The 26082-nt window shown below is 34.1% G+C and overlaps 1 protein-coding gene across 8 annotated transcripts in view; it reads left to right on the top strand.

The window, feature by feature from the left end:
• Positions 1 to 750: 750 nt before the first annotated feature.
• The window catches only part of Pdfr (Pigment-dispersing factor receptor), a 94547-nt gene continuing 69215 nt past the window's right edge, over positions 751 to 26082 (top strand). For all 8 annotated transcript variants that reach the window (XR_012998047.1, XR_004234796.2, XR_012998046.1 and 5 more), the window contains exon 1: positions 751 to 925. The gene's annotated coding sequence lies outside the window, so the exon portion shown is untranslated. The remainder of the gene's footprint in view (positions 926 to 26082) is intronic.

Raw genomic sequence — 26082 nt, 5'->3', positions numbered from 1 at the left:
TGCAAAATAAACACGTTGCAGGGATTTAATAATTTTAATTATAATATGTGATCTCAATTCTGATAAGTATTTTAATTATATAAAATAAAATAATTTAGTTACTTAATAAAACAAGAACAATACATCTAATACAAACTTCGTATGGTCCCGTGTGACTGTAACGTCATACATCAATATACCGGGTTAAATAGATCTATTTAACTTTTCACCACAAAATGACGAATTGAAAGTTATTAAGACTATCGAATAGATTGTCAATTTGTATTCACAGGTTTATATTTATTAATTTCATACTGCACAAATTTTATTCTAGACACGACAAAGAAATCGGCCCATAGAGGGTTAAAAAAATATGTACTCTCAATTCTAACATTACTATAGGTTAATGAAGTTAATTAAAATGATAAAAATATATAATGTAAGGGTTTAATCATTCTAATTATATGTTTAGGAGACAAGGAATTCTATGAAGACAAAAATTCGGCTCATAGAAGTTTATAAAATATGTATTCTCAATTCTAACATTACTATAGGTTAATGAAGTTAATTAAAATGATAAAAATATATAATGTAAGGGTTTAATCATTCTAATTATATGTTTCAGGAGGCAAGGAATGCTGTGAAGACACAAAATGTGCGATCCACTGATCGCTATAGTCGAGTCGCGTGGAAAGGGTATGACGAGAGCCACCCTTCGTGGATGCTGTGCGTGGTGGGGCGCGGACGAGGTAGGGGTGTGCGATTCCTTGCGCGAGTAGTTGCGTTCCTAACCATTTCGGAACAGTTGCCGCGCGTTCTCTATCACGTTCGCGTCGTTCCACCTGGCTGAAGGGTGTTCGAACGTAGATCCGTGATCAATTTCGCTGACACGAGTGCTGGCCAAGGTGAAGCGCGCCAGGAATTGGATTTTACATCGTCGTATTCGGTGAGTTCTGCAAGTTTTTCATTAATAAACGACTTTCATCGAGTCAGTGATCAATTCTCAATATTATCGAGAATGTATGTTTGTGTGTGTTTTAATGTGTACTTTGGGGGGAAAAAGTATTTTTTGAAGATCTTTAGGTTTTGAAAGGAATTGTTGCAGACAGATGCACATTTGACTTTGTTAAAAGGTGTTTGTTTAGTATCATGTTGTTTATTACACTTGTGTACTGTTTGATCGAGTTGGTAACTTATAAAATTTTAGGGTCTTCTCGTTGGTTTTGAATTATACCTTAATATTACTTTCACTCTTACTTTTTTAATGTCTTTTTGTATTTACCAAATTATTTACAATGCAGGTTGCATTAATATCATTGTCACTCTTGTTCCTTGCTAGTTTCTTTTGTTTTTAAATCATTATTAATGCGGGTTACCTTAATATTAATTTTACTCTTACGTTTTGTACCGTCTTTTTGTATTTGTCAAATTATTCACGATATAGATTGTTTTAAAATTAATGTCACACGTGTTCCAATGATTTACATAATTCGTGTAACGATGTGACATTCCTGTTGGACACGGTGTCCGTAATATTCCGGGACACGTAGTCTCGATAATGTGATTCCAATATATCCAACGATGCAATAATAATTAATTACTTTCGATTAGAGCACCGGTTGAATGTTATTAATTATTTAATAATTTGTTTGGTCAGTGACGCACGTTCATGATTTAGAACTGCACGAGACGAAACCGCAGAAATTCGCCAAATAGTTTCACGCCTGCGCAGCTGTATTAAAATGTAAGACAAATATAACGAAATATTACGATTTACATTTATGAAAGATAAAACATTTATGAAATATATTTTAGCAGAAATTATCATGGGCATTTCACTAACGTTAAATCGGAAACAACAATTTCAAATATTTTATCCATCCATTTATTAATTAATATCACCCTTAACTACAAAAGACGATAATGTTTGTGGTATTTGTTTACGAGGAAATGTTAATGAACTCATTATGGACAAGTTGCAGTGAATGAAACTCATAGTAATCGTAACAAATTTTGTATTTTATAACGTTTAAATACTTGACAATTGTGCATTGGATTTTACGATTTTCTGTTCCTCGTTTGTGCATATTCACAAGAATAAACAAATCTGCACATCTTTACTGTTTAAAGTATCCTTGCAACTTGAGTTAACAAGTATAGGTAAATATTTACAAAAATGTCCTGTAATTTCTTTAATTCTTGAATATGTTTATCATCGTATGTTTGTTATCCACGTGAATAGTGTTCTGAATGTATTATTTGAGGGTTGACCGTTATTCAAAAGTTTTTATCATGATAAGTTTACTTGAAAGTAATCAGTATTTAGTAAAAAATAAATAAAACGAACATAAATTTATGTCCGATGGAAATTCTGATGAATTTAAAAATAATTTTGATTTAGAATACACTGTTATACCAGTAAATTCATATTATCATTAAATATTTAGTGAAGTATTTCACAATAATATAAATTATTGTTTATTGGTTTAATAAGAAGTCTTTCTACTTTTTTGTAGGGAAAAAGTTTAGCTTTCTGTTAAACCAATAAATTCATATAATTTTATTATATAATGTCGTATTTAATATTGAATGGTAAAATATAATGATCTATTTTGTACTGTTCCTGATTTACAGGAAATATTCACAATATTCAGTTCAATAAGAAATGTAAACAAGAACGAGTACGCTTCTTGTTTGTACGATTTTCTTTATCACTGTGCTCGCTTGATTTATTTTGTTATTAATAATTCACAATAATGTAACGAAATTTCCTGTTCATTCAGAATAGTTTCAGAATAGTCTCTCACTTCGTACAATATACACAATAAATAATATTGATTCAGTCAAGAGCTAAACATGTCCATTAAAATTTTCACTCATTATTACATAGTAAAATGTTAAACTCAAAATAACTTCAGAAAAAGTTATATGCAATTCCATGTTTTTATATTTACGTGAACTATCTTAAATAAACCTTTTTTGATAATGACTTTTAAAATTTCTGGGTATTAATATATTCCATATAAACCTTTTTAGATTTCGAAAATGCATACATTCTATATAATTTCTTTTGGATTTCGAAAACGAATGTATTTTACATAACCGCCAAGTTATTACAAAGGGTTTTAAATAAAAATATTTCAAATAAACGCATGGACAGCCAATAAAGCAATAAAATTGTTCGCTGAACGTTAAACAGCTCGGTAGCGTTTAACGTAGCTCGCGCAACATTAACAATAATTGCGGATTATTTTATTACGCGAAATTGAAGCGCTGACGGCGTTCCGGTGTTCTAGTATATTCGAAGAAACATCGGCGCTCGTTTAATACCATTAGAAGCACGGGTACCCGCTCAACTGGTATCGAATCATCGGTCCGTGAATCGTCGTCGCTAATGCTGCACCGCGATATGCAATTATTTGCAACGGTTCTACCACGTTCCACTATTTGACTCGCCCCCCGCTACCCCTGGCCGCGAACAATTGTTGCCTTCCGATGAGAATAATTCAGCCGGGCCGACGAGTGGTGGTGTAATTAATTTTTTTCCCGTGGCTTTCAATAACTCGGACGTGTCTGGCCATTGCGAGTCTATACTACTTGCATCGGCTATCGGCGATATTATTTGCTTGTACTACACGATCGATAGAAAGTTATAGTTCCAAAGTTATAAATATTAGGTATGATATACAATAGTTAGAATTTGAGAAGCTTAGTTTTCCTTGTGTTGTATTAGCTGTGTGTATTAATGGTAATTATTTTAGTTCATTTTGCGGGTGAAATATAGTTTTAGTTATTATTGAGGGATTACTTGTAAGAATATTATTTGAATGTATTTATTTTGGGTAAGTGGTGCGTCGTTTTGTAGAGCATCTTTTTTATTGTCTATTATATAATTAAAGTAAAATTTCTGGGCATTGCGAGGTTATACTACTTGGTTCAGTCCTTGACGATATTATTCGGTTGTACTCCTTGATCACTTGATCACTACACAATATGTACTTATGCTTAGGAGTTATGGTATAGTTTTGGGAAACTTCATTAGTTCTCTCTTGTTTTAGTAGTTCTGTGAATAGGACCGTTATTACTTGTGATTATTTTTCATTGTTTTATAAGTGACAGATGCTTAATCAATTATTAAGAAAGAAAATTTTAAAAACTAAGAAATATTGTTTAAATGGATTCGTTTTACCTAAATTTCTATTTTTTTCGATATTTTTATGATTTTATATTTTATAGAGTGGTAAAACAAGTAAGTATACAAGGTAACACTGGAATAAATGAACAAACTGTAGTATAGTGTTTCATTTTTAAGAATGAGAAAAGATTCTATATATTGTTCCAGAAATACTTTTTGTTCAGATAGACAGTTTCATAGAATAGTCGTTATAAGTTGAATTTCAAACACAGTCATTATATCTTTTGTTACAAGTAAATAATGTGCTAGAGTAAATTGTGTTGACAATATGTTTCAAAATAAGTTCGTCTGTATTTAAATTTTCAAAGTTAAAGGAGTAAGTCTCTATGTATATCTACTCCTTTTGTTACTGAAAGGACTGAAAGGTACAGGGGTTCACAAAATTATTTACGGAAGGGTATTATGTTTCATCATTTGTTACTCTTTATTAAATTTTACATTGAAGCTACGAAAAGTATATTACGGAGGAATATAAAAAAAAGATTACGAAGACAAATAACTTTAAATTTGGGCTGCAGAGAATTTTACAATATACGTTACAACTTATCTTACAACCGATTTTACACCAAATTTTACACCAGATTTTACAACAGATTTTTCAACTGGTTTTACATGTTTATTGCACTCAGTTTGAAATATACATCATACAACCAATTTAATATTACAGCAAGAAATTACTTTCATTATTTTTCGTTACAAATTGCAATACCATTTGATTTTAGTAATTCACGATAGTTTTAGGAAAATGTTATACGATACTTGGGGTTAGCAAGAAATATTCTTCAAACAGTATTAGTTTCTATGCGCTTTTGGTGCGACATGAAACTTGACAAAATATGTGTCAAATGTTTCAGTTTCTATCGACAATCGGTCTCGTTGAAGTGGCGAAAACAGCCCTCGAATTTGAAGTTGAAAATCCGTTATGTGGAGTATCTTTTTAGGTGTAGACAAAAAGTTCAAAACACCGTTTGCCATTGTTTCAGATGACGGATTTCGCTGTGCGAATCGATTTTTGTAAAATTGACTCGTGACAGAACTATATCAGTCACGTGCCTTGCTAACTTTTTCACCCGAAATATTTCTGCCACACGATTTTCCTGGAAGTTTTCACCATGAAAGGGTTGCTGTGTTCTTTTCTTGGCCACCGCAAAATTGGAAGAACTTTATAGAAAACTTTTTCACAAAATTTTAACGGCTGAGACATTTAAAGGATAGCTCCATGAAATATCGTGAAATTTTATTAAATATTATTTAAAATACGATAATATAGAATTCATAAGGTAAAATGAAATTCCAAATATGTATTTAAAACATTTCTCGTAAGAAGTAATTCATATCGCGAGGAATAATAATATTTGACGAAGTGTATTTGTTTCCAATTTTAATACGATTGTTTGCAATGTTTGCAAAAGTAGAATCAATTCTGAGAGTCTGAATTTTACGAATCAAATATTAGTTCTAAATATTATTCTTTGACTGTTAATACACAGTATATCAAATAAACTACATTATGTAATATCATTATTTAATATTTTAAATAATGTTACAATCAACGCTAATTTTAGTGATCTGGAAAATATCTTCATTTGAATGAGTATATAGAACAAAAACGTATATTATAAATTAATGTACAAATGTATGACTTTTATTCCCGTTTATTCCCAGTTAATAAGTTGCTTCCTCATTATTGGATTATCATTTGCTTTCCAATTGCTTCGATTGCTACAGCCAGTTTGTTATTCAATTAACGTTATACAGTGTTGCTCAATTAACATTCGATTCAGCGGTCAAAATGTGAATCTGTGCCACAGGTTCTTTGACTAAGGGAATCAAGGACTATCAGTTGCTGCAATAGCTGCACGCGTGAAACGATTAGTGTCCCAGTGGCCGTCAAGTGGGCAAACTGTTTCCATTCGAGTAGTCATGGGACCAGCGAGTTTGAACGGCGAATTAACCTACGCCCACAGGGTCCCTTGCCCCGCCCCCTCTATCCACCTACATTGTTATCACGGTTTAGACGATAACACTAATTACTTCGTTGAATCCGTAATTAATTTAATCGCGTTCCCCATCGCACAACAGATTGTACTGCAAGAAAATATTTATCGTGAGGCCACGCGACTCAAAGATAATACACGCTGCGAAAACAACGGATATGTAACGAATATCAAAATATTATTATACACTAATACTATAGTTACTAATATTACTCGATTATTATTGTATACTAACACTATTCGAGATCGAGAATAAATTTCAAAAAGTTATTACTTCCACAAAATAATTCTTTCTCATTAATAAGATAGTAATGTCATTGTTATAAAATCGTTTAAATTCAATTCGGAAGGAGGGAACAATTTTTGACTTATTTTCGCGTTTAGAATCAACTCATCGTTTGTACTGTGTTCATGAGGACACTGTATATGAAAAGTAAAAGTGAACTAAGTTAAACTAAAAGAAGAAGAAACAAAAGGATAAGAGAGGAAAACAAAATGATCAATAAAGTATTAATGGTACACTATGAAATATTTGATTAAAAAAGTAAATATTACTTTCAAGTGAAATACAGCCGAATTTTCTCGTGAAGCTCAACGTGTTAACCCGCCTCGTTTGTCAGCGCTGCTCTAGCATGCGACGATAGGCTAGAGGGGCTGATCTCGAATCCCGCGTGGGTTTTCGATCGCCGGATCGTTCTGCCAGGTCAAGGCTGCGACTCGCGCACTCGTAACGCGGGACTCGCGTTAACAATGGACGTGCGATAGTCCGCTAATTAGCTGGAGGAGTTCGGAGAGGGTGGCCCATTTTATTGTGAGAAATCATTTCTCCTGAAGAATCGTTCTTCCGTTTTGCCAAATCTCTGTGATGCAAGTGATAACTCGGGAATCTTGAATGAAGTCCTTTTTTATTAGGACCATCTGTTATAGTTGTTTTGTAATATGAATTTAGTGTATCGGTATTTGTTCTTTCGTTTCACCAAACCTCTGTAATGTAGATAATAACTAGAGGATCCTAAATGAAATCCTTTTTTATTAGGACCATCCGTTATAGTTGTCTTGTAATATGAATTTAGTGTATCGGTATTTGTTCTTTCGTTTCACCAAACCTCTGTAATGTAGATAATAACTAGAGGATCCTAAATGAAATCCTTTTTTATTAGGACCATCCGTTATAGTTGTCTTGTAATATGAATTTAGTGTATCGGTATTTGTTCTTTCGTTTCATCGAATCTCTGTAATGTAGATAGTAACTCGAGAATCTTGAGTGAAGTTCCTTTTTATTAAGACCACGCGTTATAGTTACTTTGTTTTTTACTTGGAAGTTAGGGGATGAATATTCGGGAACCCTAATGAAATCAATTGCGTTATAATTGGAAACGGTTCTTAGTTGCAGTAAATATCACTTCATTAATATTAGTATTTTAATATTTCGTATTTTGGTATCAGAGGGTATATAGTAGCTTTAAAAGCTTTCGAAGTAATTATACTAGTATTGGTACATAACAGTGTTTTTCTTTTTTTCCTTCAATTTGGTATCTGTGACAGTAATAACAATAAGTAATGCTGTATTAATATCTTTTATAATAATAACAATAAATTGTATTATATAAACGTATCCTATACGATAAATAGATTAGGTAATACGTAATGGTTACTATTTGCCACAAATCCTTCTTAAAATATTGATGCTTTTCAGTAACACGATTCGGGTTTAGTTTCCATAGTGAGTTTGTGAATTAGTGGGCGTGGTCTCGAGAAGAGCAGGCATATCCAGAATATAGATCCCGCCCACTGCTGTCCTTCGGCGACCAATGACACATATTTGTTGTTCGACCCATTATCAGCCTGTAAATACCCATCGATGTGAATTGAAATTTAAATTACTAGTGTATTTACATATCACTGCCATTGTTTAGTGGGCGTGGCCAAAATAAATAGAGGCGTGGTCTAAAGTATATACGTTCTAACCTCGCATACGTTCTCGCCATTTGCAAAGCAATATCGATCTCCGTCAAAATTTTAAGTGCCTCTTTTGTTACAATGTTCCTGATACAATATATTTCCTTCGAAGTATCCCTTCAACGACTTCTCGCTGAACGAGAATTCTGTATACATGTTAATAAGAGGATCCTGCGGTATTCAGAAAATGTCAATTCCAGATCCGCCTTCTCGATGAAAAGGGCTGACAACAAACTTTCTCGTTAAGAGAAAGCATCCAGTGTATTCACAATTAACAATTCCAAGGCCATTGTGGAGGAACCTGGCGCCTGTTCTCAGCTCCTTTCGATCGAAACAAAAGTTATGGACGATCTTCTTGAATATGTATACCACGCTCCGTTCAAACGCAATTATTAAGTTATCGAGTTGGAAAAACTGTTGGTGATCAGACATCGAACCGACGTTTACGTTTGGTTCGGCCTCATTTCGACGAGTGAAATCAATTATAGAGGCAAGGGGGATCGTGCACTATGGAATTTCGTGAAACGTGCGTGGGTGGCAATCGTTGTTCCATTACCGGGGTGAAGTCACTCGAAACTAATGTGTTTTGCATCGAGTAATTTGATTAGCACTGACTTCAATCTTCTAGCGGAACAAGATACACGGTTTTCTTTCATTTTACCAAATTATTGTTCTCTTTAAATATTGCACATATTATACCACTATATGTGAGTATGAATGCAATCATTATACAATACAGATAACCCTTCCATAATTCCTGTTTGAGTATCAAACTAATGTAAAAGTCTAATCAACTTTCTTTATTACGCCATCTGAAGCGGTAAGAAATAGATTTGGTATTATTTGTCTGACAGGAAACTGTACAACGTATATTCTTTAACAGTATATAATTTGGGTTCCTCCAAACGCTTCTCCTAGATCACAATATCGGTAATAATTTAAGCCAAAATCTAAACAATCTGTTTAGATTTTATATCGAGAAGACCCAGTACATTTATACGCTACGGACAACTGACGGTGCGCTCCACAGTCTGTCGAAATAGCGCGCTCAACTTTTCTAACGCGTGTACATTGAATCACTGGTTTTTTATGTAAATAATACAAGTAATACATTTTGTATTTTGTTGTTACTTTGCAATAATTTTTACTGAAGAGAACTTTACGTCTGACGACGTGAAAACAAGCGTGAATCCGTTACTTGGCACCAGCAAACATAAATTCAAACGGATATGGTAGATAGGTTCATAGAAAATGCTGCATTGTGTGAAACCGTGTTACAGGTAATCCTATAACACGGTGGATAGTGGACCGTGCAGCAGGTTGCAGTGTTATTTAAAAGCTGTTGTAGGATGTCATGCTGTAGGAGGGATACCTGTACTATATAATAATAAACAGAGAAAGTATAACAGAAATCAATTTATTGCATTTTTTTGAAGATCTGAGATAGGTTTGACTAAGTTTGACTACATCGAAACAAGTTTGACAAAGTTTGACCCTGTTTCATTATGCAAAAATATAACACTACTAGCTTGCTTTATATTTAAGTACCCAATTTTCAATAAAAATGATTTCCAGCTGTAAATTCTCGTATAAAATTAATTTTCATGAACAAATTAACAGATATTGAACATTGTTTCTTGATAAAAGAACATTCCCAATCAACTCAAAATTTTATTTGACGATGAAAATCTTGTAGAAGTCAATATTCTGGTTGAACTAATATTTTTATTCACCTTTTACGAAAGATGCATATCGATCACTGTTACCGAATACAGTTGATGTTTCTCACATTTTTGACGCAACGTTTTACGACTCGCAATGCTCACGTTTCACGGCTGTTGTCGCGGACCTGCGCATAATTGAATCCCCGCTTGTTTGTCCGATCGGTTCGCCCTGCGGTGAATCGCAATTTTCAACCGCGCAAATGTTTAGGTTTACAGATGAGGGCGCGGATGAAAAAGAAAGCAACAAGGTCCATTCGCATCGAACTCGTCTGCCGTCCTCCTCTCAATCATTCCCGGTTATTTATAGAGTGCCCCACGCAAATGGAACAAGCTGTATCTTCCAACGATTATAAATAGAAGCAAATGTTACATGATAGAATTAAGTGGCATTGAAGGAACCATAGTTTGGGAATAAGTGTGTGCATTGTTATGCATTAGTGTGGATAAAAAGTGACACTAAACCGTTTTTATAATGGAATTCTATAATTTTTGGAGTTTTTCAAGCTCTGCAAGTTCTTCGAACTTATTGATTTAGAAATGATTAGTAAATTTGTAATACTTGGAAATTGTTTAGTTTTTAAAAAATGATTGGAAAAGAGATCGAAAAATTTCTAAATCTTTTAATTTTTAATACATTCTAAACTTCTGAATCTTTGAATTTTTAAAACGTTCTAAATTTCTAAATCTTTTAACGTTTAAAATGTTTTAAATTTCTAAATTGCTTAATTTTTCAAATGTTCTAAACTTCTGAATCTTTTAATTTTTCAAATGTTCTAAATTTCTGAATCTTTTAATTTGTCAAATCTTTAAAATTATACTTCCATTTGTTTGTGATATGAAACTTGTTGCACTTGTTAAAGACACCCAGTGTACACGAGAAATGGCCACTTGTCCACTGTATCTTTTTCTGCGCAACGTATCCAGACGCCGCATCGGTAAATATTGGAACAAGCACTGTAATTCGACGGGCGGAATTCCATTGAATTAGATATAAATATACTGAACCGTACTCTTTCACGAAAGCACGTTCTCAGACTTTCTTTCAGCCCGGAAGCAGGCAACAAACTTCGAACGATCGAATCTCTCGGGAGATCCGTCTCGGTTGATGATTCCTTAATGCGAAATCGATCGGTATACAATCAACATAGAACTACCAAGCAGTCAAATGAACCATTTTAAGTTTCCTTACACAATTTATATCTTTGATACTTCTAAATATTCTACATAATATTAAATAAAGAAAATATTAAATAAAGAAAAAATTCGTCGAGCAACACTAACGCCAGCACTGACATAAAATTTGAACGTTTGTATCTCAACAACAACTTAATCCCTTCATCTACAATATCGTGTCAGCCTCATGACGAAAATTTTAAACTGAATATGGGATATATGTGTTAATATCGTTGCTGAATTGTTCGTTAATGTGTTAACATTAACCGTACCGATTAATTGGTTTATCAATTTTCATCCCTCTTTTTGTTTCTGTTTTCATTAAAAGAAATTTATCATCTACTTTATTTATCTCTATTTTGTAGCCACTTATTTGACTAATTAAGGTAGGAAAAGTGCCGGTATGGTTAGTGTTAACAATTTCTTAGGAGGACATCTACACGCATTCAATGATCGCCCGAGAAATAGGTCACTATGATGCATCGGGTAATTTTAGGGAAAACAGGGGCTCGTCATGCGGGAGACTTGAATTTAATCCTTAATTGATGAAAAAGGGAGGGGCAAACTTGCGAGTGGGTCGCGAGCGAGTTCCGGTCGGCTTTAATCCAGCGAACACCACGGGAACTTTTAACGAGAAATGCTCTAGAAAGTAAAAGTTTGCGTTGCGGGCACTGATTCCCATTGAAAGCCTTCCGCGCCGGGATTAGGATCATGGTTAATGCCCGCGACACTAGTGGACTAGGCTTAACCGAGCTTGAGCTGTCTTAAAAACGGGAAGGACTCGGTTCTTTTCAGCTCGGAATCTCTAGGAATTTAACGGCTTCAGTGTAATAGGCAGGGTTTTGTATTTAACACTAACCGCACCGGGAACCGGTCAAATGACCTGATTTAACATTAGAGCTACCGTACCGGTCAAAATGGCTTGAGTTATTAATATCTTAAAAGGATTAGATATTGGAAATGATTTTGAAAGTATATAAATAGTTTCGCTGGAATACTATAATGAATGTTTAAAGACAACGAGAATAATTTATTGTTATAATTTTTATAGGGATTACATGGCATTCGTATTAAATGCTCGGTAGTTCTAGTATTAAAACTCTGCGTTTTCTTTTGTTCATTTAATTTTATATCAGTTTCTATATTGTCCTATGGTTTTTCAATCTTCATTCTTCCTTTTGTTTCAGTTTCCACTAACAAAATTTATCATTTAATTTGTTTATCTCTATTTTGTAGCTAGTTACGGTAGGAAAAGTGCTGGTATGGTTAGTGTTAACATGGAGCTGCAGGAAATGACCCGAGATGTACTTTTTCGTTGGAGATGTATGATTGATGATGGAAAGGTGAAGTGCAAACAGTCTTACAAGGTACACATAACGAGGCTAGACATAAGAAAAACTCTTCTCGAATTGTAGGTTAAGTTTGATCCAAATGTAACGTTTTTCCTGAATGAAGTCTAATTTGGATGCAAATTAGAATTTAATAGAAGAAGGAAGACAATTATACACAGAAATCTTTAAAGGCGCCTCGTACTGCGCAATTAAAAGTGGAGTAAATCACCTCGAGAATTAATTAATTAATTAATTATAATTAATTAATTAATTAATTAATTATTAATTTTCACCCCTTTCTTCAGTTTTACAACAAGCAAAAGATCCCCCGTCGTAAGAATATTCTCCAGCACAACAGTTTGACTTGGAAAGTTGCTTTTAATAACGCTCATTCGCACGAGACAGTTCACTATGTCTAATGCTGTTAACTTAACAGCAATTATCTTTCAATTCACTTTATTCTCACGTCAGATTCAATTCCAGCTTCTGCATGTAATCTTCCTAATGGTTTTCCGGCTGCTAATGGGATCCTCCCTAATTCTTGGTCGTTACTTTGATTGAACGTTGTTTTGCTCGGCGTTGATTAATCATTCTCATGGAGAGGATCATGTCAGCTTGCAATTCTCGTGGCCTGCACGTGACAAGAGTTTCAAAATTAAATCGTCGTAACCATAGGACTGTCCCTTGAAATTTCGCCATACAAAAGGAACACAGAAGGGGTAACCCTATTGCTGTAACATTTCTCGAGGTAGCAAAATTATATGACTCAGCTTTGACGTAATTCGTTGGGTAGGGTATTATTTATTGAGTTGTTTCATTTGAGACATTCTTACTTTTCTTGTCTTTTCTCTCTCACTTTCTTATTTTTTATTTAAATCTAACTCTGACCTAACTTAGAATCTCATTGCTACCATCTTCTAAGATAGCAAAATTTCGATTCAGTTCTAGTGTCACTCCTGAGACAGTATGTCGTTAATAGAGTTGTTTTATTACAATCATCTTTGTGTTTCTTATTTTTTATTTGAATATAACATAGATCTAACTCGAAACTCGACAGGGTTCTTTTAAATGAAACATATTTATCTTTCTGATCTTCCTCGTGTCCTTCATCTTATTTCATGCTGTTCTTATTTTTTATTCAAACATAACCTAGATCCGACCAAAAATTCTCCTGCTGCCATCTACTGAGGCAGCGAAATTAGAGGATGATTCAGCTTGAATGTCTCCTGAACACGATATCGTTGACATTTATTTAAAACGTCCGTGTCCTCTTCACGTAGGAGGAAGATGTTATTGGAAAGTTCCCAGTAATCTCGTAAACTACCGAGGACGCAAGCCTCCACGCGATTTTCTACTAATTTACCTGGTCCCAACGCGGAATCACGCTTCTAGGATCATCTGTCAACGTCAGCTGTTGTTGTCACGATGAATAGTGTTAGCTTCTTGCCCATCAGCCGGGAATGCTCTTCTATGAGCATCTTGCTTCCCCGGGAAGTTCTTATTTACATAGTATTGCAACGATGCTGTGCGAAGGTAGTTGCAACTAAACTTGTTACCACCGTAGACGTATTTAACGCTGTCGTGTCGACTCTGATCAATAGGGCGCAGTGCTGTATCATTGGATCCTTCGAGGACGTCGTAAAGGAACTATCATTCGTAGTATTATTACCTGATAGTACCAATTCCGTTAAGTAGTTTGGGGACTTCATCAAGTTTGTCCACTTCTAATGCTAACTTCGTTAGCTAATTATTTGATTATTGAATTCCGAGCTAGGCCAAAGGAGATCTTGTTATACTTGTTTGGAACTGGCAGGAAATATAGAATTTTCGATACTTCACGTCTAAGTGTTATTGCATCTTAGGTAGATTTTGTTTTATTAATTGATTCCGTGTGTAATTTGGTATCTGATCTACACGTGATTTAGCATACATCTGGCTCTAGAAATTTCGACATTTACGTAGTTTAATTATAGAATCTTTGCACTAGAACTATTCAGCCCTTAACCCCTTGTCTTCTAACAACGTGTCAGACTCGAGGATTTTCAACATGATTTAACAAACATAAATATTACTCGATTCATTCGCATTCAAAGTAAATATTCTTCTGTAATCGATCATTATACAAGAAAACATAGGCATAGAATATGCTTACAATTTTTCTCTTTTTCCAATGAATTATTAATGAGAAAGTAGTCGTATCGATCAGAGTTGAGAAAGAAATCATAGGGCAAGGGGTTGACGTTTAGTGCCGTATCACTTGAGGATTCTAGGCGAGAAAAGAATTCTAAATAGTTAACATTAATTCGTATAGTGTGATAATTCCAGGTATATCCTAAGGGTATACGCTTTCATAAGGTTATGTCGAACATAAGACTAATTAGGGATTCTAGATGAACTTAGATTACTAATATATGCCATATACTTTATGATCATCCTAGGTACATTCTACTTAGCAAAGTGTTCAGTTTCATAATGTTATTTATCTGAAGCTACTTGAAGATTGAAGATAAGCCCAGACCACTTGGTAACCAATACAAATTGTAGACACTATAATAATTTTAGCTAATTCTCTTTAACAAGCATATTCTGTTGTATAATTCCATATAAAAGACTATTTTGGGATTATAGATGAGTCCAGACTTCTTAATAGCTACTATAAATCGTAGACACTATGATAATTTTAGGCAATCCTCTTTAACAAACATATTCTGTTGTATAGTTCCATATAAAAGACTATTTTGGGATTATAGATGCGTTCAGACTCTTTAATAGCTACTGTAAATCATAGACACTATGATCATTTAGATTAATCTACACTTTAGATAGTAAATGATTACATATCTAGTAAGTTCACAGCATTGTCACGAAAAATACAACTTAATGATAAAGAGTTCGCGATTGGGTCGAGTATATAAAAGATGAAATTGTTCGTTGCTGTTAATAATTCAATCGGTTGCATCACGTAGACATTGGTTAAAAAAATCTGCATGCTGTAGCATGTATGGGACAATGAAAACGAATTTTTTCTGTTTATGATTTACCTCGCAACATTTTTTATTGCGTCATCTGAAGCAGTAAGAAACGCGTTTGCTATTATTTTGTTTCACTAAGAGCTGCATTACGTGAATTTTCTTTGTAGAGTGTAATTGATCCACTTACGAGGGCATCTCCAAGGGAATAATTTAAGTCCACACATTAAAATCAGAATCATTAATTCCTAATTATTAGCATATACTAAAGGTAAAGTAATTATTTCTCATTTAATTGGCCACTAGTATCTACTTCGTAAAACTAAAATGGAGTTAACAATAATATTTAACCTTACGAGACACGAAATGTAATACATAAAGTATGTAAATGATATTGTCGTATCATTTTTATTGTTAAGATTATTTCCTCCGTGATTTCCTTTACGATGAATGCGGTGAATATAGGTTTCGTTTTATCTTTGTAGTAAAAATTCGTTTTATTTTTGTTTCTAAAACCATACTACAATAGTTCTTTCCATTTAAGACACGAGTAAATAACATAACATACCCATTAGTTCTAATATTGCACACGACTAGCATTAATGTCCAGATTAGATATTTTGCTATCGGCCACGAAACACATGTTCGTTGATAGAAACGTCGTATAAAATATTTTCCTCTAATTTCGGAATTTTTTATCTATGCCATCATTTTAAGCTCTGACTCAGTATAAAAAGCGTACGAAATAAGTACCAGTTCATAGGTGCATAGTACCAAGCCACTGAGATATTCAGACGGGTGTAGAATTAAACAAAGAACAATATGTATAAAAAAGTTCGTAATTGCTTTCACACTTTTTTCGTGCGAACCAGCTTCCGACATTCTGACTTTCGAAATTTAGTTGAAAAAAGTAACTTTCATTAGCCTGAAATAATTGTTATGTTCGATCAGATTAAACTCGAACAACCTATCAACGCCAGAGTACAGTTACCCAGGTATCCACGCGTGTCGCAAAGGGCATAATTGGTTGGACGTTTAAATAACCGGTCTATGGTTGGAAACAGGCGACAAGGGATAATTTAGGATGTGACGTAATTAGGCACAACGGCAAATTCAACGCGCCGAATGTGTTAAGCTCGCGGGACGTTGCTCAGCGCGCAGGGAATATCTTCGACCAGCTAATTAGCGCGGTATCTCTGGCTCGGGTGATTCGACAGGCGAGTCGTGCTCCCCTTTGATCCCTGTTTGCTAATTTTTTAAGGTAAAATCGAACAACCGGGCTGCGTTTACGCGTGGATAATTCAATTAACGAGGAAAATCCGTCTTTGATCCTTGAAGAGAGGTATGGGACTAGAAAAGAATTCTTTTGTTTCTTCTTGATAGAATTAATCTTTTAAATTCTAGTGGGCATTTTAATAACTTTATGAAGAATATTTTTCAGCAAGGTTTAAGTTTTAAGCAGAGATCGTGGTTGTAAAACAAATGTTTATACTTTTTGTTAATTGTGGCTACAGAATGGGCTACAGAAGAGTCTAGGATGCTCAAAGTTAGATTTCTACGGAATATATTGTATATTCGAGGTCCTTTGTTACTAACAAAATAGTAAATAAATTATAGAAACTTTACAAAAAAGTTGAATTTAGAGTGTTGAAAGGGAGGAATATTTTGAAACTTCTCTCAGTTCCTTGGGTATTCCAATATTTGATCCTAAAATTTTCGATAATACTGTCCTTATATATTAGATTTTTCAAAGATAAATAACGAATTTTTAATTTTTTGTTGTGTGACTCTTTTTTATGTTTGCAATGGTAAATGATTTCGTACTTATTCAGGCGCGCATTTGCTCTAAAATATAACTATTGATAATAGAAAAGTAATATTCAATGTGAAATCGAAAGGATTTCACGATACTAATATCTCTTACTTTCGTTGATTTTTTAACCTCTGCTTTGAAGTACTTTCTTTAACATCTAAAACATCAACGGCGTATTAAATTTATATTTTAATCCTTTGCACTCGGAAGCTTTTCACTAGAAACATTCGACAGTTTCCGATGAGACATAGACGACATTATTTGAAACGAACTAATGAGGAAACATTTAAACGAAGAAGCGAAGCTATTTCATATAAATATTTCACATATTGATGTATTATACAAAACTTAATATAACATATGACACTTTGTAATTTTGTTATATCAAATCAAATGGCGACTGAGAGTCACCTCTCGAGTGCAAGGGGTTAAGCTAAACACAAAATTCTTCATAAAAGAACAAATAATAAGTCAGAAGTGCATCCTTTTAATTCTGTCATCTGTTAAAATCTCCCATTGTAATCAAAAGTTAACAATTAACAAGATATCCATTTCTTTACTTGAGCCGTACAAACTTTCTCAAAAGTTCATCCATCGTCACAAATCCATCCTCTTGTTTCTGTCGTTCGTTATAATTCTTCGAATAAACTGAAAGTTACTTATTACCAAGAAATACTCTAATTTCTGTATTGAAACTTGGCGAACCTCTTTGCAGCATTGCGAATGTCCTTTCATGGCCCCTGGGATTCTGAATAATCGGTTCAGAAGAACCATCGATTATACAAGGGGTTAATTAAAACGAGCAACCGAGCTCGTCACCGAGAGTGGCAAACTTCTAAGCACGGATTTGATTAGCTCGGCCCACTAACAGCCACGACCAATTAATTTTAAGACGGGAACGTTCACGGTACACGACTCCGCGGCCATCGTCCCGCTTATTAAGACTCTGTACAATTCGAAAAGCAGTTGCGGAGTGAGTAACCCTGCTCCGTAAGGTCTCGTTTTAACAAAGCGTATGACTTCCACTTTCTTTTTCGTAGACGTTCGCTGCATTATATCAAAATTATATATGTATTATTTTATTTGAATGTGTACTATATTTGTTATTATTTAAATTTTTATTTTTATTTTTAGTTTGTGTTTTTATTATATTGTTATTTAAATAATACGATAATGGAAACTATGGTTAACTTTCGCACTACCAAAAGTATTTTTCAGAATTATTGTTTACAAAATTTCCTTATGGGTTCAGCAATTCTGAATTAAAATAATTAGAATGGATCGTCTTAATTATTCGCTGATTCATCAGCTGGTAATACTAGCATTCATTTATTATATTTTTCCTGCTTTGATTCCACTTCATTTTCCATCATTAATTCCACTGAGAAACGAAGGATTCACAGACACAAATCGTAACGTTCAAGTTGCATTAAAACGAAATTAGCAGACTGTAACAGAAAAATCTCACGCTAAATGGTAATTGGAACGTTTATTGTGAAAGTGGCTTAAGTCCATTTAAAAAAGATAAAAAATACATCAAAGAATAAGAAGATTATGTAAAATTCTAACTGTAATAACGATCAACTTGATTCTTTCACAACCGGGCTTAAGCAACTTTCAAAATAAACGGCTCAATTATTAACACTAACACTATCGAGCAGTTAAAGTCGCCTTTCTAAATTCCTGTACAGAAACTCCAGCAGTGCATCCATGGAGACTTCAATTTGATTTATAATTCAATTTGCGTATTGCTAAATCAATTTCTTCAATAATTTCTCTGAGAAACATCTGTTACCTTTTTAATAATTGCAAAAAGAAGACACCAGGAAAGGGTCGTTTTAACTCGTCTGGTAGTTTTAATGTTAATTACGACTGTGAATCTTTATTGAAATTCAAATTTTTAAGCACATAGTTAGAAAAATAGTATTACGATGAAAAATGATTACGATGATTTAGGATGAATAATATTACATACAGTTATGATGGTTCTCCTTAAAAAATCTTATAATAATCATGGCAATTTGAACATTTTCCTATCAGAATCATTCTGTGCAATTCTGCATTTCCAAATTTCTCGTGATTGCATAAAGATCAGCAATCTAGTAATTAATTTCGTGACGGTTTTACCCATTGTTTAGAGAACTAAATACAACAAATATTGTTAATGAGAGCGAAATTCAAATCCGAATGCAGCCCGGCACTATTTCCCCGTAGTCTGTCTGCAATTAAGCTCCGCCGGAACGCGGCTGCTCGCTGCATTCGAAAGATACTGTCGCGTCGGGAACGCGCCGTAAAAATTCAAAGCAAACACTCTCTCGAGGGGCTTTCGAGTGGTTTTTCGATCGAGAATCTGAGATTCCATATTTACTTTCGTTCTGCTGTGAAAATTGCTGCGGCGCGAAGTGAAGAGTAGAAACACTGCGCAAAAAGGAATTTATCTGTGATGAGGGGACGGATTGGGAGGGCGAGAGGAAGCTAGTAATAAAAATTAATGAAGCTTTTTGAGAAATTTTTTATATTTTGTTAACGAGACAATCAGTCGGTCAATTAAAGTCTATGGGTTCAACTATTTTTTTTCCTATTTCTTTTACATTTGCTTCTTTTTTCTGTTTTACTTGTACTGTTCGTTTATTCTTTTTCTATTTCTTTTTGTTTTTTTTCTTTCTATTTCTTTTACGTTTGCTTCTTTCTATGTTACTTTCACTGTTCATTTTTTCCTTTTTCTATTTCTTTTCGGTTTTTTTCTTTTCGTTTCATTTACGTCTGCTTCTTTCTATGTATTTTACTTTCACTGTTCATTTTTTCTTTTCTTTTGTTTCTCTTTGTTTCTTTCTCTTTTTGTTTTTCTTTTACTTCCCTCTGTTTCTGTTTCTTCTTTTCCTCTTTTTTCTTCCTTCATACTTTTCTTTCATTCTATTTCTCTTTCCCTTCTTCTGTTCCTCTCTGCTCCTTCTTCTTATTTTTTATTCCCCTCTCTACACACTCTTCTCTGTTGGGATGAGCATATTAACCTGTCAAGTGTGAAATTTAAGACTAAAACTACCGAAAGAGTTAGTACTATTTTGATTTTAAGATGACGTGTATACTCGTCGAACGCAGTTAACTGGTTAAAATTAAGATCCACGCATCTTCTCCTATTACACGCATCTCCATTTTGAGGCTGACAGTTCATATAACAGTTTTCGACAGTGCGTAGGGCTAACAAAAGCAGCATTAACAAACAAAGTAGGGAAGGAAACTCGCTGAAACAGTTTTTGGACGACATGCCAAGCCGTTTTCATGAATGTAAAAGGATCGGCAATGTAGTAGTAATTAATTCTAGTACTTCAAGCCTACGTTCGTTCGTTGCATTCCATTTTCCGCTTTGTAACAAAATCGTCCGTTCTGTTTTATTTCTTCTTAACTGTACCGTTCACTTTATTGCATTTCTTTATGCTTAAAATTTCTCATTGCATTTAATCTCTTTACATTTGGATTTCATTTACTCCTTCATTCGGTTTCTCTGCACATAAATAAATTCCATTCCATTTCATTTCGTTTGCCCGTACGTAAATCCTGCGTTGCATTTAATTTCTGTATCTATGAAATTGCATTTCAGTTCAATTCTATCTACCGGCACTTTTTGTGTCAGTTCGTTTGTTTTCTGCAATGATGAAATGTTTACTCTTGTCATGCGTCGGTGGTGAGACCTATTTTTCTACCGTAAGAGGTCCCTGGTTTATGGTGGTTAATCGAACTTAAATGTCAACCACTGTTCAATGTTCTTGATGAACGAATAATCATAAATGTGTGATATTGTGACGATATGAGCGAGATATTTTGATCTAAACAAAAATGTATAATATAGTTCAAATATTAGTAAATATATGTGTAAAAAATCAACGAACAGTAGCGTACAAATTAAAAAACGATTCCCAGAGTATGTAGTAGAAGTTACATTTTGATTATTGTAGTAATGAATACTGAAATATGTCCAACAAGAAAGAACTGGTTCCATTAGGTTTTAAAATAATTATTCAGCGATACATAGGGAAGCTAAAAGCTTGGTCACCCATGTGTTGTTTTTTATATTTAACGCGTTAAACACCACGAAAATCTTCACCATTTTTCTGTACAGTTATCCTTTTAGCAAAGAAAAGTAGCAACAATTAATTCGCTGTTTGGCGTTACAATCCTTGCATTACACTATTATCAACTTAGTCACGTTATGAAACTTTTTATTCGATTTTGTCGATTTTCCTGTGCACCCTTGTGTTACACCACAAATATCCCATTTTCAAAACAATGTTTATTTTCGATTTCCGGTCACGTTTCATTCGAGAATCGGCCACAGTGACACCGTGGCGGCGGAGTGAAGCTTTCCCCCGATTTGAATACCGTGGGCTCTCGAATGGAGGGCCCGGATCCGCGACGGTTTCATTTGCGACTCCGTGCTGGAATCTCGCGATGAAATGGGACGATCGATTGCCGACAGCTGCGAGGGGGATAGGGGAGCAGGGTCTGAGGAGAAGAGGCCAGACAAGGACAGCTCTCCTTTTTTTTTGTAGGTCAGAATTCCGAACGATCGGTTAGAAAGTGAAAGAGATCCGCTTCTCGCGGATCGAACGCACAGGTGCAGCGTGAAGCACGCCTCTGCGAAAATAGAAACGCGGCGGAAACTTTAAACTGTTGGGGATTGAAAACTGTTGCGACAGCGGCTTTTGTTCGCGACACAGTCACGAGGCGTGGAAATTGTTCACTGTTGACATAGGTGTATCATTTTTTTATCTATTGTTTGTTTTGATCTCGCCTGTGCCAGATGTTTTGGTTACGTAATAAATCGTTACTTTCCGATTACCAATTGCGGCTGCAAGGTTATTACAGTCGTGGTGTACTATTGATGAAAATTTTCCATCGAATTCGAGAGGTCTCAATGTCATTCATTTGTTTCTGTCGTAAATTGAATATTACGTGAGCTTAATTTATATAATAGTTAATATTACGTAAGTTGAATATTAGATAAGTTAAATATTATATAAATTATATGTTACATAAGTTAAATGTTAGGTAAGTTAAATATTACATAAATGAAATATTAAGGTAAAGGTATCGGTAATTGACCTGGCATCAGTAGTTGACCATTTTTCGGGAAAACATAAGCAATAATAAAATATTATTATTATACATAATATATAAATTACTTTTATAAACCTTATTTTATGTATTTATGTGTATATATAATTTATGTATTTTATAATTCGAGGATGGCCGATTTCTGATGGAAGTATTGAATTTTCAAAAGTGTCTGTCAAATTTAGATGATATGACTATTTCAAAAAATAGCGCCTTGTTACGTAATGTAGAAAGTTCAAACAGTATTTCCCAGTATAGAATCTCTCGATTTAATAAAGGAGCAAATGTTTACCATTATTCACGTAGAAAATTTGTCTTAACTGGTCAGCTGCTGGTGCTTTTACTTTACACAAGTGAAATCTTTTAATTAAAATTCATTAAAATTACATAGCATCAAGTTCTTTTCTTTTGCTAACAAATTATTAACGACAAAGTGGTTTTAAACTCCAAGTGCACATTTCCTTTGAAGCTGAAACGTTAATAACAGCAAAATAGTTTTTTTACTTTGCTTTATCCGTAAAAAATAATATTGAATTTTATTATATCGGGCTGGAGGTAGTTACTACGAGTTTCACTCGTTATTATGCCCCAAGGGATTAATTACAATATAAAAGTGAACCATAACTGACAAAGCATCGAAAATAACAGTTATGAAACACTGAACGGATTGTTTCAGTTAGGACCAGTATACAACAGTTTGAAACTGATATTTTTCGAACTGTTTCAATTCCTGGTTAATAGCTTTGACGTTTGAAATGTTGTTGGCTCTTCGCGCAGAAATGCCTAACATTGTTGTTTAATGCGAGTGTCGTTTAGTATGGCACTTTGTTAATTAGTTCGAGAGAATGTTTGCGAATAATGAGATTGTACTAGCAGTTAATTACAGCAGTTTACGTGTGTAAATATACCTGGTAATTTTCAGTGATTTAGGAAAGTGTAATATGGAATTTTGATGTTTCGCGGACATTTGTTTACTTGTTAGTTCAAATTAAATGGATTTTGATGTACTCTAATATTGTTTCGTATTTGATTTGAGAGAAAGAATAATTGAGTTGGAAATACATTATTTAAAACAAATCTGCGAATAATTATTATCGTAATAATTGTAACAATTGTAAGAACAAATTTCAAGCATCCTAAAATGATTTTAGCTATTATACTGAATTTTATGAGTTTTTATTTACTGCTTGTTGATAGTCTCTATAAAAATTTAATAAAATACCTAGCTTGCTTAATATCAGAAAATAATTAACACAAACATAACCTATAATAAACAAGATTCTTCGTCAATATCGTTAGATCAGGTTTAAGTTAGTAAGTCAAACTTAATACTTTGCAATTTTCTTTTCGTGCGGAATTTCACTTTGAAAGGATGAAACCACCCCTTGATAGAAATGCAAATTTTTCATTCCCGTGGATTATCTCGAAACTTGTAAGAAAAAGAGAAAAACAGTATAAATGAAAAATACGTTGTTCTTTACATGCCTATAAAATTACAAAATAAAAATTTTCAAAATTTTAAATTATAAATTTTGAAAATTTCATTTGGGAATTCCATAGACGTGAAGGAACAATGTATTTTTCGTTTATACCTTTTTTTCTCTATCTCTTACCGTTCTCAAAACAATCCAAGAGAAAGAAACATTTGAATTTCTTTCAAAGGGTGGTTTCACCCCCTCAAAGTGAAATTCGGCACAAAATAAAAATTGCAATGTATTAATCTTGATTTACTCCACTTACAAACGAAGTTTCAAAATTTTTTGAATATTCGGATTCTGTATTGTCGGACGAATGTCAATTACTATAATCGATGTAAAGTGTCGCGAGTGAACTTTGCGTTTCCGTGATTTACGTGTGTTTTGTATTTTCTATGTTGTATGTCATTCTATCAACTTCATCCGTGGATTTTATATTTGGTTTATCGATACGTTGAATACCGTGTCGGTCACCGATGACTGACGCTTCTAAATCGCTTGAAAAAGTTACAATATGCAAGACGACTACAGTTGACTAAAAATATTGAATAACATAAATAAGTGAACAAAAGTCAATGTAAGAATTCTGATGCCAAATCGTTACACGTTCCTATTTACCTTTACTACGAAGAAACAAATCATGTATAAAATATTCAAGATTCTCGTTTCGCTTAACGTGTTAAATGTTTTATAATACACATTGCTCTGCGTAATTCTATCCGATGTCTTTCCTTGTTACTACGTTGGCAGCGAGTACATTAACCGTTTGAGTGGTAAACAAATTTTGTGGATATGTACCAAAAACGTGAAAATGATTGAGTGTGTATGAAAAAAGATTAATAAGAGTAGTTATCTAATTAGATCACAAATATTGCGTTATTACAAAATAAATATCGAGAACTAACATTTACTTAAATAAATTAATTTTGATTTATTTCTTGAAAAACGTAGTAAGAAAATGTGGTATTAATGGTATTTTAAATATGTTTTATTTTTAAAAAAACACAGGAGTAGATAATTGAATAAAATACAAATAAATAGAAACGATATAGCTCGCAGTGTGCAGGTCTTTTCTCTTCTCTAGTCAACGCACTTTCTCTTCTCTCACCATCCGCACTTAAAAACCATTCTCTCCCCCACAAGCATTATTATTACTCACACTTCCAACAAATTCTCAAACACACCTCACTGTCACCACCACGCACTCATCATCCTCGCTTACGCATCCTTCTGCAGATTGCGGTTCGTGAGGGGACACATTTCGATTCGCGGTTTCGCGCGAAAGATCCCGGGAATTCGCGAAATGCCGCGCGGAAACAATTTACACGACGATTAAGTACGTATCGCCGACGATGATTCGGGTGTAACATTGTTGAATCGATTATAGATTATCTTTTGCAATTGCCAATCGCTGCTGACCTACTTATATGTAGAGTACTATTGAAATTCAGGCGATTACAACGAGAACTGATTAATAATTAGAGGTGGTAATTTGCAATCCTCGCTTACGCATCCTTCGGAAAAAAACCCACCAAACCTTGGGCCTGGTCACCAAGTCCCTTTTCTCTTTTATGACCCTTAGAACACTCGCTGTCCCACTGTCTTAAACTTACGATACTACAAAAATTATAATCGATACTGATAAATAGAATCGTTATCGCACTCCCCGCAATTTTGGCACAACACAAGAGCGCTATAGTGCTCCTCAACAAACAAATAGTTAATGGCGGACGCGGAAACATCGAAGATCCAGCATCCTTTTCTGATTCGTTCATTAAACCCTTCGTTCGCCGGTTCCTCAGACAATCGCGTTATCGGAGCAACCGCCGCGTGTTCCCCTTAAATCACCGCTGATTGCTATTACGCAGTTGCGCCAGGAAGTTTCCGCGATTCGTTAAACTACGACCGGCGTATCCGTCACCTGGCACAAAGGTGACGAGAACATGATGGCGTCTTAATGAATCTTGTTCTCGGTGAAATTGAAGCTGGAAAAGTCGGATTTCTTCCGACAGAAATTCAGACTTTAGGCGTATCTCCTCTGAACCACGCGAAATTGTGTTAGGAATCTGCCCGGGGGATTTCCCCGCAGTGAAATGCAACTGTGTCGCCAACAGTAGTATTGTGTGCTCCTTGCATTAATCCAGTTGACTCGATTTTTGCACCGAAATAGGGACAACATGATAACACTGCAGTAGTTCGATGGAAATAAGATTATGATAAAACAGAACGTGAAAGAATGATTATTATAATAGGATAAAATGTAAAACAATAGTAGTAATAATAATAATAGTAATAATTGTAAAAAAATAAAATACAAAAATTCTTGCGTTAGAAGTTTTTTTTATAATTAACTTA

The sequence above is a fragment of the Nomia melanderi genome, chromosome 2 (genome assembly GCF_051020985.1).
Source record: "Nomia melanderi isolate GNS246 chromosome 2, iyNomMela1, whole genome shotgun sequence".
In the NCBI taxonomy this organism is placed as follows: Eukaryota; Metazoa; Arthropoda; class Insecta; order Hymenoptera; family Halictidae; genus Nomia; species Nomia melanderi.
This window is presented reverse-complemented; position numbering and strand designations above follow the sequence as displayed.